General features: G+C 41.2%; 1 pseudogene; it reads left to right on the plus strand.

Annotated features, from left to right (window-relative positions):
• Positions 1–1,280: 1,280 nt before the first annotated feature.
• On the plus strand, positions 1,281–16,794 carry LOC148028119 (trans-cinnamate 4-monooxygenase-like; annotated as a pseudogene).
• Positions 16,795–17,104: the final 310 nt, after the last annotated feature.

A 17,104-nucleotide genomic window follows, 5' to 3' on the forward strand; every position in this document is an offset into this window, starting at 1 on the left:
TTTGTAAGGTCACATCATCCGGACACAAAACCCAATGGTCAACTTCACCAACCCCCAAACTGGTGCATCTAACTAAGCTTATAACATCCCCCATAGGCAACCCACTTTGGGTGTGCAAGAAAAAAAGGGATATTAAAGACCCATCCACCCAATTGGCTATGAAGACCTAGGTAGAATGGAGGAAGGAATTCCTGCACACTAGACCATCAACATGAAGAAAGAGAACTCAAAAGGCGCAGTGGGCTATGAAGTCAAACAAATCAAATGCACTGATATAGCGACACATGACAATCAATATGCTACTTATTAGAGCTAGGATCTCCAAGATTGTTAAGGTATCTTCGTGGTGTGTATCGTGTAGGAATAACAAGGAATGTACCAAGCACCTGTTCTAGGGTTTCCCCTAGTCCCAAGTAGTTTGGAGAGTGCCAATGACATGGTAAGAGTGCACATGGAAGTTTGTCTTATAAAGAAATAAAAATGGAAAATAGATTGAAAAATGGTTATATAAAATGCATTAGTGCCTATATACATAGCCCATCTAGTTGTCCTTCATATTCTATAGCACACGCAATTTAGTTGCAATATTTTGCAAGTAGCAACCAATCATGTGACAATAGCTATATGTTTCAAGGATAGAATCCATCATGATCCTGAAAGGCCAAAGTTTGAACCTGTTAGTGCAAAAAAAGTGGATTTAAGCAAGTTAGAACTCATTCTATCAGATAGTGTGGAAGGAAAATGGAACTAATATAGGTAATGCTTGTTCTAAGGGAAATATTTTTGGTGAGATTTCTTAGATGGCTTTCACTCCATTGCCCAAATAAGTAATATCATAGCTTATTTTACATCATGCCATAATTAAAATGTGTAGGTGTCCCAAAAGATGTCACCCAAAAAAAACAATGCATGATCATAAGAAGGGTGCCTAAAGTGTCTCTTTTGGAAGATAAGAGGAACTACATTGTCCAAATAAATAACATCATGGTTTATTGGACATAATCCCATCACTATAATATGTAGGTGTCCCAAAAGATTACCCACAAAAAAATACATGATCATAAGAAGGGGACCTAAAGTGATCTAATTAAAGGTGGTTTATAGGACAAGCATTACCAAGGTGGAGAGAGAACAAGATAAATCCATATACTTGGGAGTTTGTTGCTCATTTAAAGGTCCTACATGAGCAAAAAGATAAGTGTTGTGTTAATGCTTTCGAGGGTGCATTTTGTGTTAAGTCTGGATTCTTTGGCCACAATTTCCCTATTTCTAGTCTCCCCATGCCCAATGTGCTCACCACAGGTATTGTCATCCGTGATCATCTGCAGCTCATGATGTACAACATTGTCTATAGGATGATGTTCAACACAAGGTTCAAAGGGTTTGATGACCCCCTCTATGTGTAGTTCATGACCCTTAACACGGACAATGGACTTATCGTGCAGAGCTTCAAGTACAACTATGGTGACTTTGTGGCTTCCTTCAAGCCCCTCATCTGCGGGTACCTCAAGGAGGTCTCAGACGCCAACCAACAGAGGCTCGCATTCCTCCGGGACGTGTTTCTTAATGAGTGCAAGAAGTAAGAGTTACTCGTCATTTGCTGCTTTGTTTGTAGATTCCGACCATCTATTGTACTATACCGAAGGAAACATTACTTAACCTAAATGCTATGTATTGAGGATTTTGAGACCCACGGTGCAATGCTTTAATCTACAAGCACGTTCTAGTGTTGTATGGGTGCAATTCCTACCATTATGCAAGACTTGTAATTTCTGATGTATTCTTTTAATTGGCTTTGCAGGCAGAAGGGGAAGAAGATCGGAGTGGACTTCTTTGTGGACGCCTACCTCAAAGGAGATATTAGTGAAAACAGTGTGTTGTATCTTATTCAAAACATGAATGTTGCAGGTAGGCTATTCATCTGTATCTTGATGTAGCAAATTTAATCTTTTCACTTGGAGCATTGAACAATATTCACTACTTCTAGGGGCCTTTACAAACCTGATCTGTATATAGATAGGGAGTTCTCCTCACTCATGGTGGAAGACAAATGTCTAATAATGGATGACACTCTAGTCAGTACTGTACACCTGCAGGCGCTACAAGGAATCACTTTAGGGAAAAATGATTCTATAAAGGGCTTAGATTCTTCACCTTGTAAAACATTCATGAATTATGTTCTTATATGATTGTTTGGACTTATTTTCATGTGCAACAATTGAAACCACATTGTGGTCATTGAAATGGGGCATTGCAGAGCTTGTGAACAATCCATACATCCAAAAGAAGATAAGGGATGAATTGAATACAGTGCTAGGAAAGGGTGTACCAATAACTGAGCCTGATGTCCCAAATTTACCCTTCTTACAGGCAAGCTTCCCAGATTTGTGCATAATTTTTGGACACTTGAAAACATTCTGCATGTATAAGTGGATGAAATGCAAGATGTGTGCAAAAGATGATTTGGAACTATAGCACTTCATGTGTGCAAAATTCTCTTCAAGTCAATGAAGATGAAGAAAAATCGGTACCCAGCATTGGTGTTGTTTGTATCAGGCCACAATGAAGGAAATCCTCCAAACACACATGGTCATTCCCTTGTTGGTACCCCATATGAACCTCCAAGCAGCCAAGCTATGAGGCTTTGACATTCCAACAAACACCATAGTTTTAGTAAATGCATGGGGCATAGCAAATGACCCCAGGCAATGGGACAAGCCAAGAGAAGTTCATGTCGGAGCGGTTTTTGCAGTGGAAGATAGAGCTCATTGAGGCTGACTTTAGTTTAATCCCATTTGGCTCAAGCAGGAGGAGCTGTCTAAGGAGTATTATAGCTTTGCCAATACTAGCACTAGTGTTGGGAAAGATGGTGCAGGCCTTTGAGCTTCTGCCTCCACCTGGCATGGATAAAGTGGACCTAAGGTCTGCTGGAGGAGAAGAGTTGAGTCTCAGTATTGCAGTGAGGTCCATTGTGGTGGTCAAGCCAATGGAAGATAGAGAGAGAGAGAGAGAGAGAGAGAGAGAGAGAGAGAGAGAGAGAGAGAGAGAGAGAGAGAGACAGAGAGAGAGAGAGAGAGAGAGAGAGAGAGAGAGAGAGAGACAGAGAGAAAGAGAATGAGAGAGAGAGAGAGTGAGAGTGAGAGAGAGAGAGAGAGAGTTGATGAACATCTGGGGTGTTGTGCTTCTACTGCCTAGAAGCCCCTACAGCATGTACTTCCTCCATAAATTGGACAATGGTAGTCTAATTGTAGATGCACCAACAAGTAGTCCATAGGTACCTATGATGCACCTCAATTAGAGCCAGCTCAAATTGGGCCAACTCAATTCATTAATAGAGGGTTAGTGCATTGCTAGAGTTTTTGTGGCAATATATGCTAGCCACATCTTGGGCTAGTGATACCTCAGTTCAAAATGTGTGCTAATATTTCAAGGACTAATATGGTGTGAGGTTTTCTCATCTAATGTTCACTATGTGTACTGATATTTGTTGCATATGCAAGTTTCTATTTCAATAAGAAAAGCATCATCATCAAAGGATGTTTCAAAGAAGAGTAAAGGTTCCAAGGAGGAACGAAAAAAAAAAAGAGAGAAAGGTGTATAGTTTACCAGGGTAGAAGCATGATGCTCCACATGAGGTGGCATATATTCTCTCTCTCTCTCTCTTGCTTGGGTCTTAATTTGTCAAAGCTATTTTGATTACTTATATACATCATAACTTTATTGGCTCTTCTTTCACACGGATCCTCTCAGGATTTTTTATGAGAGTTTGTACAAGGAAAACCCTAAAAGGGAAATCAGTACACATGCATGCGCACATACAAGCATGAGAGTTAGAAGGATGCACAGATTTTGGTCATTGAGAAGTACAAGAAGAGTGTCCTCCACTATGTAGCCCGATATGGCCAGAGCTCCTGCTACAATATCAACCAATTGCTTGGTTGTTGGGCCAACTGTTGCGGCGATCTTTTAGATGAGGAAGAAGACTACAAGACTTTCCTTGCGGAAGTTGTGAAGGCAGGAAATGCAAAAGCTATGAAAGTTGTGAGGAGTAGCATAGCAAATACAAGTCTGAACAAACCAGTATATCAAGGAGGAGCCCAACCAAGTGGTGCCCAACACTCACATTGAATAGAAAATTGAGGACCTAGGGCACATGAAGAAGGTGATGCTTAGGAGTCAGGATAGTTGGAAACTGGCTGGTAACACGAAGGGCTACATCAAGCAACATCAAGCACCATGGCACGGCTTTCATCAGAGGCACCATCAGTAATGTTTAAGCACATGTACTAATTACCGGTCAATGTTGGTTTCTAGCTTGGAAGATGTCTGTGGGATGCTACCTTAAGATGATCAAATATGAAATGCCAAAGGATCATGGCATAAAGGAAGTAACCACAAATGCTCAGGTGAGAGTTTTAATAATTTTTCTTGTCCTTTTTTTCAACATGGTTTTTTAAGAATAGTGGATCAAATTTGAAGAGATGCAAAATTTGAAGCCAATTTTCAGCTGGGTGAGCCATTCAGTGCATGACAATTCCATTATCCAATCTCTTTGTGGGCTACGAGCAGCTTTAGGGAGACGCTTGACATCAACAGAGCTTGGGAACTTGTTCCTTCATACCGGGTTTTCCTAGCTCCTTGCCTTGTATTCATGATGTGTGATATCATCTTTCAGCTCCAGCTATGCTGTTGAGCCCTTGGTAGTTCTTTAATGGTTCTAAATAATATAATTAGCCACACTTTATTTTGCCAAAAAAGGCTGAAGTGGTGAGTAAAGAGGCATTAAGTGGTGGGCAAGAAAGTCAAAGACAGAGATCGAGGAAGAAATAGTAGGGCAAGGAGCTGATGTATCATGTACAGAAAGTTATACACTAGAAAGGAGAGGGGTGGGTCAGGTTGAGGATAAGTAAGGATGGGCACGGAAAGTTAGGAGGGGCCACCTTATGATTTTGTAAAGCACTATTGACAGGTTTCTCTGTGATTTTGTAGTATTAGGTGGTGTTAAGGTGTAACCAACTAAAATCTTTGTATGTATGAGTGTGTAAACAATGAATTTGGTTTCTTTATAATGCTATCAGTATACTAACTCCAAAATTTGTAGCCATCATTTGAAGGATCACAAGCTGCAACTTTACATGGTGCTAATTTTAACTCTTCAAATAGGTTATGGCTGAGGAAGCAACAACACATCATTTGAAATTATTGATCCCTATGTTGCTCAGGTACCAATTTTCACCAACAAAAATCCTAATTTTGATGCACAATCACTATCAGAATTGTGTCTAGGATAGCAATTAACAAACAGTGCATGCCTTTCTCCTTTGAAGCACCCCTGATGCCAGGAGGCATATTCCACGATGGATTCCGTGAGGTTTTACGGTGGATTCCGTAAACTTAGATGACCGGGGCTCATACACAAAGAGGATTCTTTGTGCGAGAAGTTGATGGAGATGCCTATCCTTTTCGGGCGTTTCATTAATTTAGTGTGTACATGGGTGATTCCATAGTGGGTGATTTCGCAAAATGCATATTAAATTAATAAATGTTTATGAGTTTAGAGTGCGCACTCGTAATAAATTAAGGTTAGGATTTATTTCTAACCAGTTGATTTATTTTTGTAGCTGAAGACTGCTAGGTATTCACTTTTGTCGGTTTAATTGTATTATTTTACTAACGATTGTGAATGCTTCAGTTGATGTGTAGAGATAGTAGCAGTGGCGGAGGAAAGCATTGGAGTCTAGCGAGTATTCGACTTATGGATTATATTTTTATAGGCGCCACCCTCACGTAGTGAATCCCGGAAGGTCCCCAAGAACAATGAACTCTACCTTTTTGCACAAAAAACAATGTAAAAGCATGAACGACAAGAAGCAAGAGACCAATTGGGTTCAATCTCCCCCCATGCCTTGTGTGAGCGCTTCACAAAGCATGTATTTTATGTATATTTCCATCTTCATGCTTAATAATAGCCCAATTTACAAAAATATGACAAGCTTTTAGCTTTTGAGTTTGCTTTCTACAAAAATAGGAAATAAAGCTAATGGAGAGTGCCCATGGAGTCTGGCACGCCCAATCTCAATGTCCCAAATAGAAATAACATATCCATGCGCATAGGCGCATACAAAATAATAATCAATAATCGATGTCTCAATAGACATAACAAAATATAGGCGTGGCGCCTATCAAAATATAATCCATAAGTCGATTACTCGCTAGACTCCAATGCTTTCCTCCGCCACTGCTGCTATCTCTACATATCAGCTAAAGCATTCACAATCGTTAGTAAAATAATACAATTAAACCGACAAAAGTGAATACCTAGCAGTCTTCAGCTACAAAAATAAATCAACTGGTTAGAAATAAATCCTAACCTTAATTTATTACGAGTGCACACTCTAAACTCATAAACGTTTATTAATTTAATATGCATTTTGCGGAATCACCCGTTATGGAATCACCCATGTACACACTAAATTAATGAAACGCCCGAAAAGGACAGGCGTCCCCATCGACTTCTCGCACAAAGAATCCTCTTTGTGTATGAGCCCCGGTCATCTAAGTTTACGAAATCCACCGTAAAACCTCACGGAATCCACCGTGGAATATGGGAATTGACGGGGGCCCGCACAAGCGGTGGAGCATGTGGTTTAATTCGATGCAATGCGAAGAACCTTACCAGGGCTTGACATACTGCGAATCCTTTTGAAAAAAAGGAGTGCCTTCGGGAACGTGGATACAGGTGGTGCATGGCTGTCGTCAGCTCGTGCCGTAAGGTGTTGGGTTAAGTCCCGCAACGAGCGCAACCCTCATGTTTAGTTGCCATTACTCAAATTGGAACCCTAAACAGACTGCCGGTGATAAGCCGGAGGAAGGTGGGGATGACGTCAAGTCAGCATGCCCCTCACGCTCAGGGCGACACAAGTGCTACAATGGCCGGGACAGAGGGTCGCGACCCCGTGAGGGCAAGCTAACCTCAGAAACTCGGCCTCAGTTCGGATTGCAGGCTGCACACGGTGGATTCCGTGAGGTTTTACGGTGGATTCCGTAAACTTAGATGACCGGGGCTCATACACAAAGAGGATTCTTTGTGCGAGAAGTTGATGGGGATGCCTGTCCTTTTCGGGCGTTTCATTAATTTAGTGTGTACATGGGTGATTCCATAGCGGGTGATTCCGCAAAATGCATATTAAATTAATAAAAGTTTATGAGTTTAGAGTGCGCACTCGTAATAAATTAAGGTTAGGATTTATTTCTAACCAGTTGATTTATTTTTGTAGCTGAAGACTGCTAGGTATTCACTTTTGTTGGTTTAATTGTATTATTTTACTAACGATTGTGAATGCTTCAGTTGATGTGTAGAGATAGCAGCAGTGGCGGAGGAAAGCATTGGAGTCTAGCGAGTATTCGACTTATGGATTATATTTTGATAGGCGCCACGCCTATATTTTGTTATGTCTATTGAGACATCGATTATTGATTATTATTTTGTATGCGCCTATGCGCATGGATATGTTATTTCTATTTGGGACATTGAGATTGGGTGTGCCAGACTCCATGGGCACTGTCCATTAGCTTTATTTCCTATTTTTGTAGAAAGCAAACTCAAAAGCTAAAAGCTTGTCATATTTTTGTAAATTGGGCTATTATTGAGCATGAAGATGGAAATATACATAAAATACATGCTTTGTGAAGCGCTCACACAAGGCATGGGGGGAGATTGAACCCAATTGGTCTCTTACTTCTTGTCATTCATGCTTTTACATTGTTTTTTGTGCAAAAAGGTAGAGTTCATTGTTCTTGGGGACCTTCCGGGATTCACTACGTGAGCATACTGCAATCGATCTACGCACCAACCCCCTATCATAGGTAGGCCATGTCAAAAAGCATGTGGATAGACATGTTTTGGAGTACAATCATTGGTGCAAACATCGCTAGCAGCAATGTGTAAGTTGAGGGCTGTAGGCTCACAGTGACATGTGGAAGAAGTAGGAGATGTATTCAGCAAAGATCATGCTGAATTCCATGATGCATAGAATCAGTAGAAGCAAACTCAAAGATGATACCTTTTGTATCGACTTCTTGGAGCTTAATGAATTCATAAGAATCATTGGGCATATTGGATTTGAAGGAGTGGTTTCTTGAGTTCTCTTGAGACTCATCTATGGATTGGTACTTTAGTTCACCTTGGATATTCAATAGTTAAGACCAATCTAACTAGTGGAATATGGCTTGCTTATAGGACATTTTTCATCGGCATCATCATTTCTAATAGGAGTATCAATGCTTAGCTAGCATTTGAGAAAATCAAGGATTCTTTATTATGAATCTCTGTCTAATCTTTTAGATGAAGCCTATGCACGCTTGAAATCTCACTACTAAGAGGCTTGTTCTATCTAGCAGCTTTTGCCTATGGAGTTAGAGTGGTCATGGTAGCAACTCTTCCATACATGGGCAATGCCAACAAGGTTCTTGGAGGAGGGGAAGCATCTCAAACCTTGGACTGCCACCACAAGTTATGTATCCTTATGAAGAAAATCCATAGAAGGTACAACTCTTGCTACTTTAGTGCTCTTACATTAGATGCACCTCTTGCTACTTTGGTTGTAGCAATCCCAATAAAAAGTTAGATTGGTTGAAGTTTGAGCTTGATGGATATGTATGTTTCATCCACCTATCTAAACAGCTTGCTAAAACATTGAAAATGAAGAATGTAAGTTGAGGGTTTTGATATCCTATTTGCATGTAGTGGTAATCTAAATCAATTTGACTTGGTATGATACTTCAATCTATTGGATTCCTATCTTGTGGGCAAACTCAACCCTAGCATATGTGTTTGGTAAATCTTGTAGTTTGAGAGTCTAAATAGCATTGCATATTCCCACAAGGGTATGCATTGATTTGGATAGGCATTACATTTATCCCCATTATTAAGTATGATACAGTATGGTTCCATGAGCAAACAATTTAAATATCATTTCATTATTTGTAATGTTATGGATAGGACTACACGGTTTGAAGCATACAACTAGTAGAGTAGATCTATGTTGTGGAGCTATGGGAGATTGTAGTGCTTTTAGGATCAAAGGAAAGGCAGTTTGCTAAAAATGGTAGGTCTTCTCTTGTTGCTTTGATCTTTTTTCGCAATGCATAGGTTTGAGCCTTTTGATATCCTTGCTGATTGTAAGCATGAAATGTATCTAGGGACAACATTGTTGGTCACAGCAACAAGGATTTGCATTTCAAAAAAAAGAAAGGGAGGCTTAGGAAGAGCCAAGAAGACTTAAATTTTTTAATGGTGGAGCAAATCCGAAGAGGATGACAACTCTAGACCTATCTTAGGTGTTGTAGAATATGATGAAGCAGAGAGAATGTACTGTTCAAGACAATTTTTTTAGTGGAATCCATCACAATTCTATTGCTAACAATACAACATTGTGAAAAAATTGTGATTAATTTGCCTAACATGATATATTAGTGTGATAATGGCTAGTATTAATGGTTTCGACTAGTTTTCTTGTATAGGAAAATTTTACTATATCTATGGTTTCAACTAGTTTTCTTATCTAGGAATATTTTACTAGATCATAAACTAGGAATTTTAAAATTTTTCTATATAGAAATATTTTACTAGATCACTAACTTGTAAAGTGTTCCACTTTTACTAGTTGAGACTTTTTCTAGATACTTTGATAAGTATCTAGAAAATATCTCTTTTTGTACTATATGGAAAAGTGTTTAAAGTTCCTTGTGTCTTGTGTCGTTTTTCATGTGCGCCTCTTTTCTGGATTTTGGAGCAAGAGTTGCTTGCTATTTGGAGCAAGAGTAGCAATAGCAAGCAACTTGTCGGGTTGGCCCCCTCTATTATCTCACACACTCTCTCACTGCATGCAATCTTAATGTAACCATGTTTGTATGTTTTAAGCCTTGGAGACTATGGCTTATATAGCAGTTGCCTCTCCGCCCTCATTCATTGGCCTTTGCTCCCTCCGCATCCACGTCAATGCTTTGCTTCATCGGATCGATTCGGGATTGGCGTTCCACCTTTGTGGGGGTTGAACGACGTACCTTTCGTTGCCTGCAAGCTTTGCTCAATATTAACTATCAATCGACGCCTCTTCCTCGTGCTCACGACCCCTCCTTATTCAATGATGACCTGCTGCAACTTTTTTTAAAATTTTTAAATTTTCTTCTTTTTCTTCTTCAATTCATTTCCTTTCCCCCCTCCATTCTAAACCTTAGAATAGACATTAAAACAATCAAACAGAAATGTACCAATCAACCCTCTTCCACAACTCAGCTTGAACCACCATCATCTTTACGTTTTTTAGCCCACGACTCATCATCACAATCCCTTCCTTCATTCTGGAACTAGCTCCACACCCTTGCAACCACCACATGCATAGCCACATAGAGAGGAGTTGATAGAGAAGAAAAACTGTAAAGAGGAAATTGGAAATACCAATTCATTGCTCTTTCTCACTCTATCCTCACATACTACCTCAAATATACTATTCACCACAAGGAATGGATAAAAAGAAAAAATAATGAAAGAGAACTTCAAATCTATAATACCTTCGCTTAGCATTCACTCCATGATCTTTTTATGAATACTTATCTTTGAAGATGTTGCTACCATAAGATTCTTCCAAGGAGCCTTTAGAACTTTAAATTTGACGATCTTAAATCTGGCTCGCATTGTTGACCTCCACATCACATAGAGCTGTTAGATTTATATGTAGTTGTAGGTAGAATAGGTGAGAGGTATTCTTAGAGGGTTCATGCATCAAACCCTTAAAAGAATAAGGGTGTGTCAAATGATCCTCACTTTGAGCTCATAGAGTGTAACACTTTGGCTTGGTGGCCAGAGCAAAGATACTTTGGTTAAGGAGATATCATGTGCTTTGCATTGCGGGTTACGAGGGGCATGCAAGTGTTACTTAGGTGATGTGCCAAACCACCACAAAGCTCCTAGACCTGCCCCTTTTCACTAAAGCAATATCAAAATTGGTGTTGGAAAGAGAGGAGTCATGGGAGAGAATACAAAATCTTATCTTCTCTAGGTGATAATAATTCCATATGGGAAAATTTTAGATTGGTCATGGTTGGGATTCACTAAGGAAATCTATCAGATTTTGTCCAAAACTCCACCTTCTACTCATACAAGAATTTCCTTGTATCGACATCTCCTGGCCAACTATATAGAAACCTCCTCCAAAAAGAGCAACAACGAAGACCGCATTTGCATTAAATTAAAGTAAAAATTTCGTAACAATGTGCCAATTGTGCATAATTTTACTTTTTTTTTTGTAATATTAGGCATTGTTTCTAGGTGTTGTCAGAAAAACATCATGAGCTTATTAAAACCATTCCATCCTATCCAAAACACTCTCAAACCACTTCCAAACCAATCAATCATTATGTAAAATCAACTACTCAGCTCACAAAAATAACAAAAATCAACCAAAAAAACAAGTCATTTAAGCATTCAACATCTCTCTTTCACGAACTCCTTTGTCTACGACACCTCCTTTCTCTAGTGCCGCTCGACAATTCTAGATACAAAAAATTGAATATCACAGACTTTGAATTTATTGACTTCAAACTCCAAGTACTTCCCTATATCAACATCCCATGCCAAAGAAGAAATTATAAACTGCAAGCTTCAACTGGCCAAATAAGCTTGCATTATAAAAACCACTCACATTTGAAATACCATATGTAACCTTTAGAAGGAGAAATGCATTGAGGCATGTACTCCATCCATAGCTAGCATCTCTGTGGGAGCTTCCACTCAATCGCCAAGACCCACAGACCGCTTATTGTTTCAAGTGTTCCAAGCCGAGCACTAATGGCTACCTCTCACATAGCCGATGTGCCATCCATATCTACGGGTGTAGTGAGCTTACCTCCATGCCGATCGAGTTACCTCCTCTCCTACGTACTCCGGTAGCTCCACAATCCAAGTGCAAGCTTCAAGCAAGCTCCATCCTCAAGCTCCATGCTCCAAGCTCCATAGCCACGAGCAAGAGAAGAGAAGAGAAGAGAAGAGAAGAAGAGAGGGGAAGATGGAGAGCTTCTCCTCCCCGGTCCCTCACCCTCACACACTCACTCCCTCACACTCTCACGCTCCCTCTCTCAAGCACAAGCTCAACCAAGCAATAAGAAGAAGAAGAAGAAGAAGAAGAAAGCCACTTTTGGCCACACACAAGAATGAGCTTCTCATTCAATTTTCAACTTTATATACAAAACCCTAAATCCCTTTTGGGTGTTCATCCCCTTATCCCCTTTTTTACATGGTCAGCCGTGGCCTAGGCCCTTTTTCCCATTGTCCTTCTATCTTCCTAGCTTCCTTTCCATCGCCTATCTTCATTTACAAATTACATGGGTGAGAGCCCGGCGCTCCTTAAATTAAATCATGATGTGCTTGCACTCTTTTACAAAAGTATTGACTTGCGCTTTTCCTTGTGTGCCTTTTTTCCTTATTTAGGACTTTTCTACGCTTCTTATGTTTTTACATTTTTCTTGGCGTGCCTTCGTCTTCCGTTTCACTTTGCCTTGGTCTTTGTCTTCTGCTTTAGCTTTTCCAAATTTTCCATCTTGTTCGTCTAACGGTTAACATTACCCCCTCCTCGACGAGTGCCAGTCCCATGGCACTCACCGTCGTATAGGTAGCGGCTTTGGCATGCATTGAAGACATGGGTGGAAGGGACATCGGTGGTTGCCGTGGAGAAGTGTTGGTGGTGGTGTGGAGGAAGGTCATTGGGGGCACATTGGTGGTGTGGGTGGCTGGTGGTAGGGTTGTTGGAGTTGGTGGTAGGGCTATTCTTTGTTGGGGATTTCACTGATTGTCAGCACAAGTGTTGGTTTGTTGGGGATTCTGCATATGAGGATTGTTGGCGGGCTTGCAGGATGATAAAGGATAAGAATTTAGAGTTGGGTGTCGATAAAGAGCAAATGACACTTTTGTTGGAGTCTTCAATACCTGCAATTGAAAACCTCATAGGTGGTCTCTCCCTAGGGGTACTGCTAGTCTTCTCTATTGTGCACAAGACATGGTTCAATTAGTTTGCGAGACAGGTCGAACTCTAAGCAAGCTGAGAGTATTGTCTTGCACTTGAGGACCCAAACTGTGTATATATTTTGGTACAGATATTATGTGAGTGCTCGTGCATACTTAGATATTACGTAGTTAGAAGACCGCGGGCTGGTTTCTCGTAACAATGTGTGGATGAAGCAAAGTTGTCCATGCTGAGAAGTACACGTGAAGGTGTATGAGACATCCTTTGCATTGTGACTGCACAATGTAGCATAATTGAACACAGGGGCACTGCACTTTCTGTAGCTAGGAGCTATTGGACTTATTTAATGAGTACGGTGTACCTTTCATGGTCATTCGTGCGGTGCTTACCACAATTGATTGCAATGGTATTAAGGTAGAGTGCAAGAGGGAATTGTGCGAATGGGCCAGGGTGACAGGTCTAACCATAGGCGAGACAAGCTCCCTAGGTATGTCTTTCCCTTGATATGCCCTGAACAATTGTGAGTGATGTTAAAGGGCTAGGGGACTAGGGATAGAGCCAGTCGACCAAGGTCACTGGACGTACCTAGTTTGAGGACCCCTAGGTGATGTGCTGTGATTGTGGGTGCTTTGTATATTTTCATTCTTTTCTTTTCTTTTATCCTTTTCCATTTTCTTTTTTGTTTCTTTTTCTTGTGCTTATTTATTTATTTATTTATTTCTCTTCTCTTTTCTCCTCTTTTTTTTTTTGGGACTTGCCTGAGTACAACCATTGCAATATGTTGAGGCTATCAGCCTTTAAATGGGTTGGGAAATGTCAAGCTTCGAAGGCTCTAGAAATGGATATTACAGTGATGATTGTGTCCTAGCCTCGTTGTTAGAGAAGCACTTATTGAGATGGGGAGAGACACTTGAGATTTTGCAACCCTCTTTAGAACGTGCGATGTTGGTACAATTGAGGTAACAGCTGCCGTGAGTGCCCGGCATAGAGTGTAACCCAGAAAGAGGAAGTGGTTAAGATCATGCTTTGGGCCATGCGATGTGGGCACTCGCAAGGGTTATTTTTGCTTTCGGAAGCGTGGCTTTGTTGCTGTTCTTTGTGAGGTTGGTGGTCTTGCGGTGACTTGGGCATTGAATACGTTTGCACGAAGACTTGTGTCATCCTACATCCACTTGTCACTTCATGAGAGCATATGCAAGTCTCATGCATCAAGTACAATGAACAGATGCAATCATGTTAAGATATTACTTTATCAAAATCCTATGATGCTTATTGCGATGCATATTCTGTTGCTTGTTAAAGACGTGGCATATATTAGCAATAGGTAAGGAAAGTGTATACAGGTGGGGAGCCTACCCCTTTAACCATTTAAAGACAAAAAGTTATGGCAATATGGCCTTGTTAAGCTGCTTATATATCATAGGGGCTACTCTATTTGCATGAGGCGGGGTGAGTCTGGGTGGTTGGGCGACTGAGGCTCTACTGGTGAGGGGCTCCTGTAAGGTTGGGTAGGGAAGATGTCGACCGGGACCTGAATGGTGTAGTCCTTGGCCGCAACTGTTTCTGAAATGCTTTTGAACAATGCATAAAATCTTGCTTGTCTCGAGCTGCCCTCTCCTCTTTTGAGCACTTGGTGCCCGAACGTCTGGTGGGAGCCCGCTCGAATGGTGTTGCTATGCCCGATGTGCTCCCTTGAGCTTCTATTCCCCTGGCATGGGGATTTTCGGCCTATGTCCAGGGTGGTGTCGCTTGGGGCCTCATGTCTTTGCATACCTTTTAAGGGTAGGTACATAGCGTTTCGACAGAGGAGCTTGTGCTGCATGCTCCCTTCGATGGTAGATAGCGTCCTTGCAATCCAGCTGCACCGGGTGCTCCATGTCGGCTACCATAGGGGGATCTGTAAAATGAAAACCAAGGATTAGGCCTTGACATAGGATAAAATTATTCTCATGGAAGGGATTATATAGTGGGTTATCAAGCGCATATAATGAGGAGGCGAGAAGTGAGGCATGCAATGTTTGTTGTAGAGAGATGGCCCCCATGATGATGTTCGTTTTGCCTCCAGCCATTTGCAAATCTTGGCTTATGCTAAGTTGCATGGAGTGGTTGTCATGGAGTGGAGTAGGGCTCATCCCTGGAAGGATAGACCAAAAAAGGGGAAAGGTGTATAGAAAGGGACGGTGCCCCATCTACACCTTCACAGAGATGTTGGGTAGAGCTTTGTATGGCGATAATGAAGGTTGCATGCCCTCCTCCTAGATGTGGGAATGGTCACACAAATTCTAAATGCGTGGTGAGAGGAGGACCTGATGAGCTCAACCTGTCAAACCCAACTCTTCTCCCTGTGCTTGACTATCATTGCTTGTGTGTGTTGATCTTATCTATACATAGTCACAAAAGCCATTGTTTATTTATATACATATTTACGAATCCATGTCACTTCACAATGATAAAAACCAATTGTAGAACTCGGGATTGTACTGGAGCGTGGCACATTCATCCAGTACTTGTGGTAGCCTTCTTAATAACATCACGTATTTTGCAACGTCAAGTATCATGGTACCTTGTCCAAGTCTACTTGCAACATGTAGCTCCTCCTTAATGAGAACCTTATTAGCCAAAGAGTTCTCTTGGCTAGTTTCAGCTAAGTCCATACCTCGAATGGCAGTTAGCACTCGAAAGGAAGTTGGCCCCACATAGGTTGGGTCTCTTTGAGACCGCTGTCGTGATGCTGTGCATCTGAGCCGTGAACACCTCCATTTTTGTTGTGCATTTGTGTTAATTTCTGCGTGTGATTCATCGTTTGTGTGGCACATTTTAATAAACTACATTCAATGTATGTATATATTCCCTTAAATGTATTGCATACTCGATGCTTGTAATAGGAAGGAAAACCTATCCTACCCTTTGTAGACCGTCCTGTTCGTGGGAGCATCTGAGACTTGGGGCAAGCTTACAATGAGTCCTTCACTGAACCAGATGGTAATCAGGACTCTAGTGAAAAGGTCCCTGATTTTGTTGAGACTATGATATACTGTCCAAACGAGGCCGTTCGTATGGATGGTCGCTATGGATTAAAGGAGGAATTCACAAATGGGAAGATAGGGAGCTAAAGATAGTGGATAAATATTCGTATGGCAAAAAGAGGGGGAAAAGGAGGATTTGAATGGCTAAAGGGGGAGGGAAAAAGTTCAGAAAATTCAGGACCTCCCCGTGCTCGAAATGGGAGAGCTATTTTTGAAATGGTGGTTGAGGGCATTCGGGATGACTCGGCGGAGGATAAGAGAAAGGGAATGGAACGGAGTCTCGTGTGTTTTTTAATCGGATTCTGCAGGCATGGCGAGAGGAAGAACTGGAATCAGACTCAGATGACGAGTTCAAGACGAGTAGCAGATTGACAGACACATCTGCAGCACAGGCAAGACAAAGGAAAGACATACAGGGAATCCGTTGGAATAGATTGCAATTTACAAAGGAAAAGTATCAAGAGAGCAGATTGCAACAATACAAGAATTATGAGAATCTGAACAGGTCGCATCAAGACTTGGATAAGGAATGCTTGCAAGTAAGCAAAGATGGCAAATACTATGCATTCCGTCATAATACAAGATCGGTCCAGTCCACTGTTGTGCATTTCCAGTTGAGGAACCTTGTCTGGACTACGTCAAAGCATGATATTTACGTGGTGCAGCAGATTTCTTCGTTGTCAAGGGCTGTGACCTATGAAAAAGAAATTCCAGCACACCACGAAGGTGAGGAGGAAGCGGCGAACTAGGCTGCCAGGGAAGCACCTCCTTACGAATGGATGAAGAAGCTTTGTCCGATTGATAGTGAAGGGGAGAATGATTAATTGCTGAGCACTACTGTCATGGATTCCATCGACAGTCGGGATGCATACATCTCTCGTGTTGGAATCAGCGATTCAGAAGGCATAGCGTGAATGGATATGGGAGCTGCATCTCGCTGAAGGAAGGACTTCACTGACGGAAATCTAAACTCTCAGCTACATTCGCGTTGGATTCATCGCTTGCCCATGAAACGATTGCTGTTGCGATCAGCAACATTTCCAGTCACAATGGATAACA

The sequence above is a fragment of the Lygodium microphyllum genome, chromosome 12 (assembly GCF_053477565.2).
Source record: "Lygodium microphyllum isolate KBCC chromosome 12, Lygodium_microphyllum_v1.1.10, whole genome shotgun sequence".
In the NCBI taxonomy this organism is placed as follows: Eukaryota; Viridiplantae; Streptophyta; class Polypodiopsida; order Schizaeales; family Lygodiaceae; genus Lygodium; species Lygodium microphyllum.